Source organism: Dipodomys merriami, unplaced genomic scaffold (genome assembly GCF_024711535.1).
Source record: "Dipodomys merriami isolate MVZ:Mamm:240054 unplaced genomic scaffold, mDipMer1.0.p SCAF_583, whole genome shotgun sequence".
NCBI classification, from domain to species: Eukaryota; Metazoa; Chordata; class Mammalia; order Rodentia; family Heteromyidae; genus Dipodomys; species Dipodomys merriami.
Window position 1 is genome coordinate 79,645 of NW_027206161.1, and position 15,666 is coordinate 95,310.

Genomic DNA, 15,666 nt, shown 5'->3' on the forward strand with positions numbered 1-15,666 from the left:
CTACCTCCTAAATAAAAGCAGGTTTATTGACAAAAATACCAGTTACGTATGATTATACATTTCAATAAAACAATTGTAGTACTTAATACTTTAGGGAATATACTACAGTATTTGTTCTGAAAATGTTTATTCCCTATTTTTACCTGATACATAATGTACTATGTGCTACCACATGTTGTTCAGATGCATGTATAACATGGCATATTTTTTAAATCAGAGTAATTCTAGTGTGAGTTAGTGCAAAGTAGTCAATCAGAACATGTGGTCTATAGAACTGGCAGATGGCATGATCAGCTGCTAAACCAAAGCTAGCTGACATGGATATGGGCGAAGAGGGCTACAGAAGAATAAAGAGTATGCTCAAAATGTTGAGTACATAAGGATGGGGCAATAAATCTTTGAAGTCATAACATTACAAGAAACAGAAAGGATAGCCACCAATCGGAAAGCCATCTTCAAGGTCTACAATTCTCCCTATTTAACCCAAGACCAATCTCTGTAATGAGGAAGATGGCCAAGATGGCTGACCTGGGCCGAATTGCCCTTTTCTCTGTGGTGTGTCTATAATATGTGCTCTTTGTTATTTTTCTCTTCTACTAAACCCTTCGATCATCTTTACATATGTTTTCTTCTTACCTGAATTCTCCTTATGCTGGATGCAAGGACCCAGGTTGGATAGCTGCCTTATAATTTGTGGTAACATGTAATGGATTCAATTAAGTATGTTTTATTCTGATTTAGGCTCAATGAATGGACATAATTCTATCTGTCTGTCTGATCTGTTCAAATACAGCATTTATAGTGAACACAATAAAAATTCTGTCTTCAAGCCTTAAATATTTGTCATTACCTATCTGTCACCCTTGTATGTGAAGGTACACCTGAACCTCTTCTTCCTAAGTGTACTTTATACAAACATTTGGGACTACATAATTTCTTGAGCATGGTCTGGTTGGATGAAGACAGCTATTTGTGTTTAGACAGTATCTCAATATGTTGCTTAGGTGAGCCCTGAACTAGAGTTCAAGTGAGCTTCTGGCTTTAGGTTCCAGAATAGCTAGAACTATAGACATATGAGACAAGCAGAGATGGTCAGAAAAGATGATGCTAGGCGAAATGAACCCCAAGATAACTCTATTATTTTTAACACTTTGTTTTTGTTTTGCTTCCTGTGTCAAGAATACCTTTTCCTTTCAATAGGCATGTAGTATTTTAAGAATTGCTTTCCAGTTAGTTGAATACATGCGGTAATAATTTTATCACCTAGGTTATTTTTCCAGACCTTGCCTAGGACGGACATATGGTGCTGAGGCATGCTTGCCCAGAATATCTTCCTCTCTCTGTGACTTATTTTGAGGAATATTCAGATGTATTTAGCTGGGTCAAAGATGAGGCATATTTCATTACTTAATGTACTTTGTCAAGCTGTCCACAAAACATTTAATTAATTTGCTCTCCCAACAATAGATTCTAATTTCTTGCTTTCTCTGCAAATCTCACAGTATTTAAAAAAAGAAAAAAGAAAAAATTTCTGCCAGGTGCTGGTGGCCCACGACTGTAATACTTGTTACTCAGGAGGCTGAAATCTGAGAATTGTGGTTCAAATCCAGCCCAGGCAGGAAAGTCTGTGAGACTCTTATCTCCAATTAACCACCAGAAAACTGGAAGTGGAAATTTGGCTCAATGTGGTAGGGCTCTAGTCTTGAGCAAAAATGCCCAGGGACAGTGCCGGGACCCTAAGTTCAAACTCTATGATCAACAAAAACAACAATTCTAATAGACACAGAGAACTCTTCTGATATTTGCTAAAAGCATATTTCTTTGTCCCCTTGCTTATATGTTATACCTCAGAAAGTGAGACAACTGAGAATTAAGGAATTTAAAATTAAAAGAGAACTCCACCTCCAAGGATTTCTATCTTGCCCCATTAGCAACACTGCTCCACCAGAGCCTTGCGTTACAAGAGAGATAGTATATACAAAGAAACTTGCATGAAATAAGGAAGGCAGAAGGAGGCTGTCCTCTGCTGCCCTACCAGCACCCCAGGAATTGATTCCTGGTAAGCAGAGACACATCAGTATGGAAAATAGATGACTTCAAGTATTTTATTCTCTAGATAGAACTGGAGTATAGGGAAGTGGGCACTGAGCATGGAGCTAGTTAGCTGGCAGGCAGGAAAAGAGAATTTTCTTATTTCAAGGTCAGAAAAGACAAATGAAGTGTAGGTTCACAGCTGGAGTCATAGATCCAAGTGCAAGCATTGCTGCTTACCAAGGAACTCAGGCTCATATCCCTGAGCCTCAGTTTATTTAAAGAGTGTTGAGTACAGTGTACTGTATCATCCTTGGCATTTGGGTGAATTGTAAAGGGAAACATGCAGGTAGGCAGAATCCAGGAGGCACATCAACTCAGTGAATGATTTTATTTCACAAATCAAGTGAGGCTTAAATTGAGGGCTTCCACATGTGTACACCTCCTCTTCTAAGATCCCTAACAAGGGGCTAGGACAACTCTGTGTCTCTGTGGCCCTTTCGATCCCCTCTGTTTTTTCCTTTCAGTGTCTTTTCCAAGACAAGCTCTAGTGCATTAAGCAGCCTTTAATGTAGGCAAAAGAAACACTGAGAGCTATTCCCAATGCTTAGACAAGAATCTCCCACTGGCATTACTGATGATCTTGTCTAATGTAAAATCTCACCTATCCCCTATGGTCATTAAGGCCAGCGATGGACACAGCTAAGTCCATCACTTTGTTGCCTGTATTTTCCATGCCACATATTAGTGAGATATCCCTTCTATTGTTCAGCTATCTTGGGGAGGGCAGAGATAGCTATGCCAGCAACAAAGAAAGGTACTTTCTGCTTTATTAAGCTGGCACAGGGAGGAGCTTCTCTGTGGAACAAGTGGCCAAGGATGCCGCTTGCTTCTATGGCAACCCAACATGCAGCCAGCATTCAGGGTTAGCTCTGTCCACCACATTTAACAGAACTGAAAAACGTGGCAGAATTTCTGTTATTTCTGAAAGACCAGGTTACACTTTAATCACTGGTTGTAATAGCTAATCTGAGAGGGTGATCTATCCCACTGCCCAGGGGCCTTGAAAAATTAGCTCAACTTCAAGGGTTACCCACAATGATTTCCATGGTGTCAAGTGAGTACAACATCAGCAGAGTGGGAAACAAATAAAAATAGATGCATTTGGGGCTATTCCAGTTTCCCATCCAGGAAACACGAATTCAAACAATCTTGAAAATACATTCTTAAAATATGGCTGCAGAATTTTAGCTCAAAAACACGAAGGAGAGATGGGAATTCCATTGCTTATTTGTCAGGACTTTTGATTGGGACTGGCAAAAGGTGAACTGTTTTGTAAGACGTTGGTTGGGGTGAAGCCCCTGTCTCTGAACAGGTTAGGAGAATGGCTTTACAGCCCAGAAGGATAGCAGAGGTTGGCAAAAATTTTTTCAGGGGACTGTAGTAAGGGCATGGCTGGTCTACATCCCAGTTCAGCTGCAAATATGTCTGAAATCTGACCTGCTGCTTCCATTTTTAGTGTCTCAAAGCAATGCTTGACATTCTTCCTCGATAAATTGATAATTTCTTCTGAAGCTCTCATATTCATTCTAATTGCCTATTATTCCCACCATAATATAAATAAGATAAATAAGCCATGTTTGCTGCAATTGCAATTTGTTCAAATTCTTATCTCTTTCTAAAAATTCCTGTATAGATTTGATGGCTAAATGGTTATCTAGAAATATCTGCACAGTATCAACTTTGATAATTCAGGATTTTTTCTCTTCCTTTTCACTTTTGTTTCCCCTGAAGATTGAACCAAAGCCTGTGCATGCTATGTAGGTGCTATAGTATTTGAGTTATGTCCACAACCCCTTTTGTTTATACTTGGGGGTTAATATAGTTTTGCTAATCTACTAGGGCTGGACTTGAACAAGAAATCTTCCTACTTTGGCCTCCAAAGAAGACAGTATTATACCTATATACCAGAACACATAGCAATTTTTTATTATTGTTTTTTATTGTGAAAATACCACACAGAGGGATTACAATTACATGGGCAAGGAAATGAGTACATTTCTTATCAAGCATTGTTGCTCCTCCTTTGTTTCCCCTTCCCATACCTTCCCATTTCCTCCTCCCTCCCCCCCTCCCCGCTAAAGTGGCAAAGTTTCTTTTTTTTGCCCCATGACCGACAAAAATAAAAAATAATGAAACACATAGAAAATTTTTCTAGCTAAAATCTCCACAGGATCTATTTGTATATGAAAGAATTTTCCACAATTATTTGAAACTCATTTAAAAAAAGAGAATGTACCAAAAAAACGAAAAAATCACATAGTACATTAAAAGTGCAACAACAGGATGGGAAGGTGGCTCAGTAGTAGAGTACTTGCCTCTATTTATTGCAATCATGTGGCCCTGGGTTCAATTCTTCAGCAACATCTAAACAGAAAAAGCCAGATGTGATGCTATGATTCAAGTAGTAGAACATTAGCCTTGAGCTGAAGAGCTGAGGGACAGGCCCCAGCCCAGAGTTCAGGCCTCATGACCACCCGCCCCCTGCCAAAAATAAAAAATAAAAACAAGTAAATTTTTTGTATTTTCTTCCCACTATGATATATCCCCTGTTGTCACTGTATTTGATTTTGGTACTCTGGTATTTTATATAAGTTTATCTGAATAAGGAAAAGGAAGGGGAACAACAGAAAGGTGAGAAAAGATGACAGAGCAGCAATATACACAGAATAATATGTCGGAAATGATTGTACAACTTGGGGGGACGGTGTAAGAGGGGAGGGAAATTATGAGAAAAATGAGGGAAGTGGTAACATGTTTGAGAAGAAATGCACATTCTACTTTACTTAGGTCAATGTAACCCCTCTGTACATCATCTTGAAAATAAAAAAAAATATGAGTAAACATATGAATGATTAAGTGCTTGCAGCTGCACTAGTTCAAAAGACAGTTACCTTGATGGAATGCCATATGCATTAAATAATTGATGGTGATGTAATTAGCAAAGCAGATCTGTAGAAGGTGCATTTCTCCAATGTTTCAATTAGAGAAGATGGAAAAAGTTTCAAAGTAGATCACTGGACAACATCATTAATGTACTAAATTGCATAGAAATGCACATTTTAAAATATCTAAGTTGGCAATAGTAGATCTACTATGTGATCTTGTCCATATTTATTGCAATCATTAAGAAAGCTGTAGGTCCACCAATGATGAATGGGTAAAAGAATAACACAATCCCTACGTATGTGTGTGTGTGTGTGTGTGTGTGAGTATGCACATTTTTGGTTATGGGGCTTGTACTCTGGGCCTGGGGGCTGTCAGTTAGCTCTTCAGCTCAAGGCTAACACTGTACTTGAATCACAGTGCCAGTTCTGGTTTATCTTGTGGTTTATTGGAGATTAGAGTCTCATGGAGATGGAATTCCGGGAAGATGGAGGAGCAGAAGCTGGAGTCTAAACAAGCTCTCCCATAGAAAGCAGTTTTAGAGTTCCAGTGAACAGTCCTAAGCCAGAGAATCACACCAAGTGTGCCATCACAGAAAAGAGAGTCAGGCCAGAGAGAGAAAATCCAGGCTAGGAGACAGATCTGAGCTCTTGCTAGCAGCTGTGGCAGCGGCGGCGGTGGTGGCAGCGGTGGTGGCGGCGACTGCAGGGGCCATACCTGAACCACAGAGAGTCTGGCATGAAGGACCCAGATGCAGCGGGCAAGTGGATTCTACTCAACACCAGCAAGAACCAACAAGGAGCGGACATCTTCATCCTGCAGTTCAGAGAACCAGAGATGACCCAGGAACCAAGACTCGGCGGGAGTAGAAGCCTGACATCCTCACTCCTTCCCAGGGAGCAGAGGAAGGAAGGCCACCCCACCCACCCCCCCCAGTACCGGAGATCTCCATCTTGGATACCGACAAAGCTCGTTGGAGCTGCTAGCCCCAACTCAAGCCTTGGAATAAAACAAGTCATTTAGCAGGTCAAAAGAACTTAACGGCGGCGTGACCTGCCAGACTCAGCTCCACCCAGGGAAAAGTCATCCAGCTCAGGCGCCAGCCCTAGCAGTGGCTTTCAAACTGGGTAATCAGAGCCAGAAGCTGCCCCTCCCTTCAGCAGCCTCGACAATCAATTGAAATTCAGTAAACAGAAACCCTGAGAATGGCTCCAGAGTGGGTGCTGTGAATTTCTCACAAACTAGCCAGCGGGAAAAGCTACTGTTTGTTGAAAGGCCTCAACTCTACCCAGAACCTAGCTTCATCACTGCAACTCCCTCTTTTGTGATTCTCAAAGTAGATCTGCCTCCCATTGAACTAGCCTTGGAGGAGGATCGCAAAATCCTGGGTAAAGCAGAGCATGTTTCTGCCTGTTAGAAAAAACTGACTTAAGAAACCAACCAAGACACAGGACCACAAGCAGACCAGAGACTCCAACAAGAGGCTGGTTACATACACAAGGGAGATACTGGATTTTTCCCACCCCTCCCCAAAAAAATCAAAGAACTTTCTTCCTCCTCCTCCTCCTCCTCTTCTTCTTCTTCTTCTTCTTCTTCTTCTTCTTCTTCTTCTTCTTCTTCTTCTTCTTCTTCTTCTTCTTCTTCTTCTTCTTCTTCTTCTTCTTCTTCTTCTTCTTCTTCTCCTTCTTCTCCTTCTTCTTCTTCTACTTCTTCTTCTTTTTTTGGTACCTTATATAATTTTTTTTTCTTTTCTAAAACTTTTTTTAATCTTTAATTTTTGCGTTTTTTAAAAAAAATTGTTTTCCAGTAACTTTTTATTCCTCTTATAATTTTTATTTTAGGGATACCTGAGTGTGCGTTTTTCTTTCTTTTTTTGTTTTCTTTCTCTTTTTTTCTTTTATAATTATCTTTTTTGTTTTTTGTTTAGCTCTACTGGACTTCTGATCTTTTTTTCTTCCTTTCTTGTCCTTTTCACCATTTCCTCTCTTTTGTTCTTCTTTATGTGACTTAATTGTTGTCCTGCACATCCTCAGATAAACTGATAAACTCTTAGTTGACTATTAGACAATATCCCCCATTGTGTACACACTTAATCCACAAATTTATTACTCAATTCAAAACCTCTGAGGCTTAAATTCCTTAATAGCAGTACTACCTCTTTATACCTATATAATATTTTAAGCATTTTTATTTTTATTTATTTTTTTTTTTGGTCGGTTGTGGGCCTGAACTCTGGGCTTGGGTGCTGTCCCTTAACTCTTCAGCTCAAAGCAAGTGCTCTACCACTTGAGTCACAGCACCATTTCCGGCTTTTTTTGTATATGTGGTGCTGAGGAATCGAACCCAGAGCCTCATGCATGCAAGGAAAGCACTCTACCACTGAGCCACCATCCCAGCCCCTTAAGCATTTTTATTTTTAAGTTTTTCACATCTCCTTTATATCCCTCCCCTTCTCTCAATATATTCACGTTCTTCTCTAAATACATTGTTTCTGTTCTGCATAATATTATTAATTTTTACTTTTATATTTTTTCTATTCTCTTTCTTTTCCCTTTCCATTTCTTCTTTTTTATCTCTCTCTCTACTTTCATCCTACACAACCTATTTCCTGCTTTGAGATTAGGACTTAGTTAACTCTCCCTGTGCCTTCCCACATCAATCTATTACTTTTTTAAACCACATCTCTCCCTAAACATAATAATTTCTGGTTGTGAAAATTCTTCTTTGCAGTTCGTAGCCCATTAACATATAGTTGTTTGATGTGGAATAGATGTATCTGTTGAACTAGATTGTATCTGTAGACTATTGTGTGTGCAAATTCAGACTTTGGTTGATGCTTGCCTTAAGATAGTGTACTAGCACAACACTGGAGCTCTTTTCATCTCAAACGGGCAGAGTAAGCCGGAAAAACACAAGAAAAATGGCAAATCCGGGTATCTCAATTCCCACTCTTGATAACCAGGGGAAGGAACAAATAATGAATAATCCAGAGGAGAGTTCCCAAATAGCTCTACAAACACTGCTGGCAAAAATGATAAATGAAAAGATTGAAAACATAAAAAGGACTGTATGAGCATGATAGGGAGAGAGAGGAGGCAATCCAAAAGTTTATACAGGAATATCATAAGCGTGAGGAAGCTACTCAAAAATTGATACAGGATTTGCGTGAGCAGCATGAGAATACACAAAGAGAAAGGCAGGAATGGCATGAGCAGGCTGAGAATACTCAAAGAGAACTACAGGAATCCCACGAAAGGGAGGAAGCTAGCAAAGAGTAATACAGGAATTGAGAGAGCAGGATGAGAATACACAAAGATCACTAAAGGAATTCATGGAATACATTAACAAAGAGCTGAAGGAAGTCAGGAAGACCAAAAAGGCAATGCTAAATGGAACCAAACAGAAGGAATGGGAGTCTAAGGAAACCATAACTTATCAACTAAGTGATTTGAGAATAAACACTGAACATCAAATTAAGGAAGTAAAGAAGTTCATACAAGATCTAAAACAAAGCTTCAACAAAGAATTTGAAGCCATCAAAGCGACCAATTAGAAGGAAAAGAGATAAAAAACAAAGTAGAAAGTCTGGACAGCAGGTTAGACCATGAAGAAGATCGAATCTCAGGGTTTGAAGACAGCCTAGATATTATAGAGAAAGAACATACTACCATCCAAGAGAAGTCCAAGAAATATGATAGATCTGTCCAACACTTGGAAGACACCATCAGAAGGCCTAATCTAAGGATAATGGGCATAGAGGAGCACCAAGAAAAAGAAGTTAATGTTCTAGGAAATTTGTTTAACAGGATGCTAGCAGAGAACTTCCTAAACATGCAAAAAGATAGGCCTATTCAGATACAAGAAACTTTTAGAACCCCAAATAGACAAGAAGAATATAGAACATCCCACTATCACATTATAATCCAAACAGGATCAACTCAGACCAGGGAAAAGGTCCTTAAAGCTGTCAAGGAGAAAAGAATAATCACCTATAAAGGGCAACCAATTAGAATCACCTCAGATTTCTCAGCAGAGACAATCACAGCAAGAAGAGCCTGGAATGATGTATGCCATGCCTTAAAAACAAACAACTATCAACCAAGAATACTGTACCCAGCTTAACTCTCCTTCATAACTGAAGGCCAAATAAAAACCTTCCATAACAAAGAAAAATTGAAACAATACATCTCCACCAAACCAGCCCTACAAAAGATTCTTAAAGAGGTCCTACACATAGAAAACCAACAAGACCACAATAAAGGCCAAGAAACTGCACCCAAACTGAGAATCCAAGAACCTTAGGAAGAACCTAGTTTTCGCAGCCCCCAAGAAGGTGGATAACATGGCAGGAAATACCAAATACCCCTCAGTTCTATCTACTAATGTTAACGGACTTAACTCTCCAAGTAAGCGACATAGACTGTCTAGTTGGATTAAAAAACAAGATCCTTCTATCTGCTGCCTTCATGAGTCACATCTTGCCCGTAAAAACGAACACATTTTCAATGTTAAAGACTGGAACAAAATCTACCATGAAAACAGACCCCATAAATAGGCGGGAGTTGCAATCCTAATATCAGATAAAATAGACTTCAAATTAAAATTCATGAGAAAAGATAAAGAAGGTCGCTACATACTAATTAAGGGATCCCTCCTTCAGGATGATATTACAATTCTAAATATCTATTTACCAAACAATGGAGCACCCAAATGTATCAAAGAGACACTATTCTCCCACAAAACCCACATCGATCAAAAGACATTAATGGTTGGGGATTTTAACACACCACTCTCCCCACTAGTTAGATCAACTCAGCAAACACTCAACAGAGAAACCGCAGATCTAAACAGTTGCATACGTCAATTAGATTTAATAGACATCTACCGCACATTTCACCCAGCACCATCAAAATACACGTTTTTCTCAGCAGCCCATGGAACATTTTCTAAAATAGACCACATTTTAGGCCACAAAGCAAACTCAGAAACATTGAAGTTATACCATGCATTCTCTCTGACCACAAGGGAATAAAATTAGAACTCAACACCAAAAGCCACCAAAGAAATTCTGGTAACACATGAGGCTGAACAACACACTGCTGAATCACGAGTGGAACATGGAAAACATTAGAAAGGAAATTCAAATGTTTATGCTATACAACAAAAATGAACACACAAATTAACAGCTCCTCTGGGATACACCAAAGGCAGTACTCAGAGGCAAGAGTATAGCTCTGACCTCCTACATAAACAAATTTGAGAGATCTGAAACCAATAATTTAATGACACATCTAAACCTTCTTGAAAAAGAGCAGCAAGATAAACACCAATGCAGTAGAGGGAAAGAAATAATTAAAATTATATCAGAATTAAATTAATTAGAAGCCAAAAAGTATAGAAAGAATCAACAAAACAAAGAGTTGGTTCTTCGAAACAATTAGCAAAATTGACAGACCCTTAGCAAATCTTACCATAAAAAGAAGAGAACACACCCAAATAAATAAACTCAGAGATGAGAATGGAAACATCACCACAGAAACAACCAAGATTCAGAACATTATAAGGCAATACTTCTCAAAACTTTATGCTAATAAGTTTGAGAATAACGGAAATGGACCTTTTCCTAGCAAATACTCACATGCCAAAACTAAACCAAGATGAGTTAAACCATCTTAACAGGTCCATATCAAGAATGGAAATAGAAACAGCAATAAGAGACTTCCTTCTAAGAAAAGTCCAGGACCAGATGGTTTTACAGTGGAATTTACAAGGCCTTCAAAACACACCTCACACCAATATTCTTCCAACTCTTCAATGAAATTGAAATAGGAAAGTTCACTACCGAACACATTCTATGAAGCCATCATAACCCTCATCTCAAAACCAGGCAGGGACTCATCAAAGAAAGAGAACTATAGACCCATTACTTTGATGAACATTGATGCAAAATTTTTCAACAAAATTTTGGACAATCGACCTCAACAATTCATCCAAAAATCATACACCGCGATCAAACAGGATTCATTTCAGGGATGCAAAGCTGGTTCAATATACCCAAATCAATTAATATTATTCATCACATCAACAGGAGCAAGAATAAGAACCACATTGTTATCTCAATAGATGTAGAAAAAGCATTCGACAAGATCCAACACCCCTTTATGATGAAGGTTCTGGAAAAATTAGGAATCCATGGAACATTCCTCAATACAATAAAGGCTGAATATGACAAACTTACAGCCAGCATTATATTTAATGGTGAAAAACTAAAGCCATTTTCTCTTAACTCAGGAACAAGACAAGGATGTCCACTCTCTCCACTTCTCTTCCATCTAGTATTGGAATGCCTAGCTACAGCAATGACACAAGATGCAAACATAAAAGGGATCCAAATAGTGAAAGAAGAAATAAATCTCTCCCTCTTTGCAGATGACATGATCTTGTATTTAAAGAATCTCATAGACTCCACTCCCAAATTACTCAGGCTGATTCAAAACTTTCGCAAGGTAGAACGGTATATAATTAACCCCCCAAAATCAATGGCTTTTCTGTATGCCAACAATGAGAAAACTGTGGCTGAAATTAGGAAAGTAACTCCATTTGTAATAGCCCCACAAAAAATAAAATACCTAGGAATTAACTTAACCAAAGAGGTGAAGGACCTCTCTGATGAAAACTTTAAAATCTTGAAAAAGGAAATCAAAACAGAACTTCAAAAATAGCAAAACCTCCCATGCTCCTGGATTGGGAAGATTAAGATCGTGAAAATGGCAATACTTCCCAGGGCTATCTATAAATTCAATGCGATACCTATCAAAATTCCAAACTCATTCTTTAAGGAAATAGAAGAGGCAATCCAAAAATTCATGTGAAACAATAAAAGACCCCGAATAGCAAAAACGCTCCTCAACGGAAAGAACACTGCTGGAGGAATATCAATAACAAATTTCAAACTACTATAAAGCCATAGTAATCAAAACAGCTTGGTATTGGCATAAGAACAGACCTCAGGACTAATGGAATAGAATTGAAAACCCAGAAATGAACCCAGAGACTTATAGCTATCTAATCTTCGATAAGGGAGCTAAAATAATAGAATGGAAGAAACACAGCCTCTTCAGTAAATGGTGCTGGCAACATTGGTTAACTACTTGTAGAAAACTAAAGCTAGATCCTTATCTATCACCCTCCACCGGAATCAATTCCAAATGGATCAAAGACCTCGAAGTCAAAGCAGACACTCTGAAGATATTACAGGATGGAATAGGAGAAACCCTAGGTCTCCTTGGCTCAGGCTGAAATTCTCTTAATAGAGACCCGGAAACACAACAAATCAAAGAAAGGTTGGACAAATGGGTTTGCATGACTTGCAGAGCTTCTGCATGGCAAAGGACATAGCTAGCAAGATCACTACAAATCCCACGGATTGGGAGAAGATCTTCACTAGCCATACAACAGATAAGGGTCTCATATCTAAAATATACTTGTAACTCAAATAATTAAATCCCCCAACAACAAATCCTCAAAGAAACAACTGCTCAATAAATAAGTGGGCTAAAGACTTGAAGAGAAACTTCTCTGAAGAAGAAAGGAGGATGGCCAATAGACACATGAAGAAATGTTCAACCTCCCTAGCCATAAAAGAAATGCAAATCCAAACAACATTGAGATACCACCTCACTCCAGTTAGATTGGCAAAAATCAAGAACTCTAACAACAACAGATGCTGGAGGGGATGTGGACAGAAGGGAACCTTACTTCATTGTTGGTGGGAATGTAAACTTGTTCAACTACTTTGGAAGCAGTATGGAGGTTCCTCAAAAGACTCCACAAAGAGCTCCCCTATGACCCAGCAATCCCACTTTTGGGTATTTACCCAAATGTTTACAAACAAGACCACACTAACGCTACCAGCACAACTATGTTTATTTCAGCATTATTTACCACAGCTAAGATATGGCACCAACCCAGATGTCCCTCAGTAGATGAATGGATCAAGAAAATGTGGTATATATACACAATGGAATCCTATGCCTCCAACAGAAAGAATGATATTGCCCCATTTGTTAAGACATGGAAAGACTTGGAAAAAATTGTATTAAGTGAAGTAAGCCGGGCCCAAAGAAACATAGGTCCCAAGGTTTCCCTTATTTGCAATATCTAGTATATGTATGAGTCAACCGGAAAAGTTCAGATAATGTGGTGTTAGGAAAATGAACCCTTAGATATGTATTTTAATGTTTTTTTCTTCCATGCATTTGTTTCTAATGCATTTATAAGATTATTTCCTTGTTGATTTGTATGTCCCTCCCCCACAGTATAATCCCTGCTTCCACTATATTTGATGTTGGTATAACTTGTGGAGGAATTGGGGAAAATCAAGTCGTTTAAGAATTCAGGTGGACCTGTTGCAACAATGAGAAGTACAAATTGTCATGTAGCAAAGGAGCTTTAGAACGTTGGTGCGGGGGGGAGGGAGAGGGGGAGGATTGGATCGGGTGGCGGGGGGGGGGGGGGAGGCTGGGAAGGGATGTGAAGCTTGAACAAAGGAGGAGGCTGCAATGCTTGATTAGAAATGTACGCATTATCCCGCCACTGTAATTGTAACCCCTCGGTACAGTATGTTCACAAAAGAAATGAAAGAAAAATTTAAAAAAAAAGTCTCATTGACTTTCCTGCCTGGATTTGCTTTGATCTTCAGATGTCAGCCTCCTTAGTAGCTAGAATTACAGGCATGAGCCACCAATGCGTAGCATACAAAAATATATTTGTTAATATCTAAAAATTATAGTTCAAATATTTTATCATAAGTATGAACTTAACCATGGTTATTTTTTGATAATGAGGTTCCATTTCGTATTGTCACTACATGTGCAACATGGTCTGGTCAGGCAGAGGAGTCTGTGATATTCTTATCTCCAATTAAACACAGAGAAGTTGAAGTGGAACAGTGGTTCAAGGAGCAGAGTACTAGCCTTGTGCAATAAAAAGCTCAGGGACAGCACCCAGGCCCTGTCTAAACCACAGAATTGGCACACACAGCAAACTCTCACCCAATTTTTGTTTCAGCTGAGTTGAATAACTCGTATTGTAATAGCCAAAATTCATCTTTGCCCTTTTCATTTTGTCAGGTGAACTTTTCCATTGACACTCTAATAAACTGAGTCATCTAAGGAGACCCACAAACACTCACTTGTTGCTTGCTAATTCATTTAAGTACCACCGTTGTGAGTAATCAAATCTCTACAACTTTATACAACTTTGTATTAAAACTTAAAAACACAAACCTTCAGTGTTTCTCAGGCCTTTTGCCTCTGTGCAGCTCCCTTGTCTCCTTTTATGTCTGCTAGTCCTGAGGCTTGAATTCTGAGTCCCTAAACTGCTTTGATAAAAGCCTAATGCCCTACAACTTGAGCCACAGCCCCACTTCTGCCATTTTTCGGCTCTTAATTGCAGATAAAAGTCTTATAGGCTGTCCTGATAGGGCTAGTTTTATCTATGATTCTCAGATTTCACTCTTCTGAGTAGCAAAGATTACAGGTGCGAACCACCAGTACCAAACTTATATGTCACTTTGATATACAAAATTTAAGTCAATTAAATCCCCGAAGTTGTAGGGATTTTTAATGACAGCAACAAAATTAATGCACATGCTATAATTAGAATATGCAATCAAAGCTTTTAAGGAGAATAATGATTTGTTCTAATTCTGCATACAAATGAACATGTTAAGATCTCTATAATAAAAGCTTTCAGGATACTGATGATATATTCATAAATCCCAGCTACTCAGGAGACTAAGATCTGAGAATCATATGTATAGCCAGTCTGGGTAGGAAAGTCTGTAATACTCTTAACTCGAATGAACCATCAACAAAGCAGAGGTGGAGCCATGTCTGAAGCAGTAGGGCAAAAATCTTGAGCAAAAATGCATGAGGACATTGTCTAGGCCCTGAATTCAAGCCCAGGAAAGGCACAAAAATTAAAGTTAATTAATTACAACTTGAACCCAGATATTTTGTAGACTTTTTTATTATGAAAATACTATACAGAGGGGTTACAATTAGATGGGCAAGATAATGAGTACAGTTCTTATCAAGCATTGTAGTCTCCCCCTTTGTTTCCCCTTCCCATTCGTTCCCATCCTCTCCACACCCCGCCACCTAATCCTCCTCCCCCATCACAGTTGTAAAGTTCGTTTTCGACATAACGAGTTGTACATCTCATTGTTGCAATGAGTCCAACTGTATCCTTATTTAAATGATTTAAGACACACAAATGCTTGAACTATATGGGCCTACATTGCTGACTGTCTTTCTAATAAAGACTGAAATAATAGTTTATTATTCTACTATTATTCAATTATGCATGTTAACTTAATAATGGATATCTGCTGCCTGCTGGCTGTGTGTGGACAGGATGTTAGCTATGTTTGACAATATGGACATAGTTTTGCCAGCTTTGGATGTCACATGTTTGTGAAGGGACAGATAACAAATTAAAGAGTGATAAACATGTTTTTCCATCACTCATATCTCTTCAAAAATCAGCCTTTATCATCCTTAGAATATTTTTTTAAATTTCTACTAAAGCAGTCCTCAACACAGTTCCTGCAAATCCAATCTACATTTAATCTACATTTCCCCAAAATCATTTGGATAGGCTCACTCTTACCCTTCTTCTCTAATT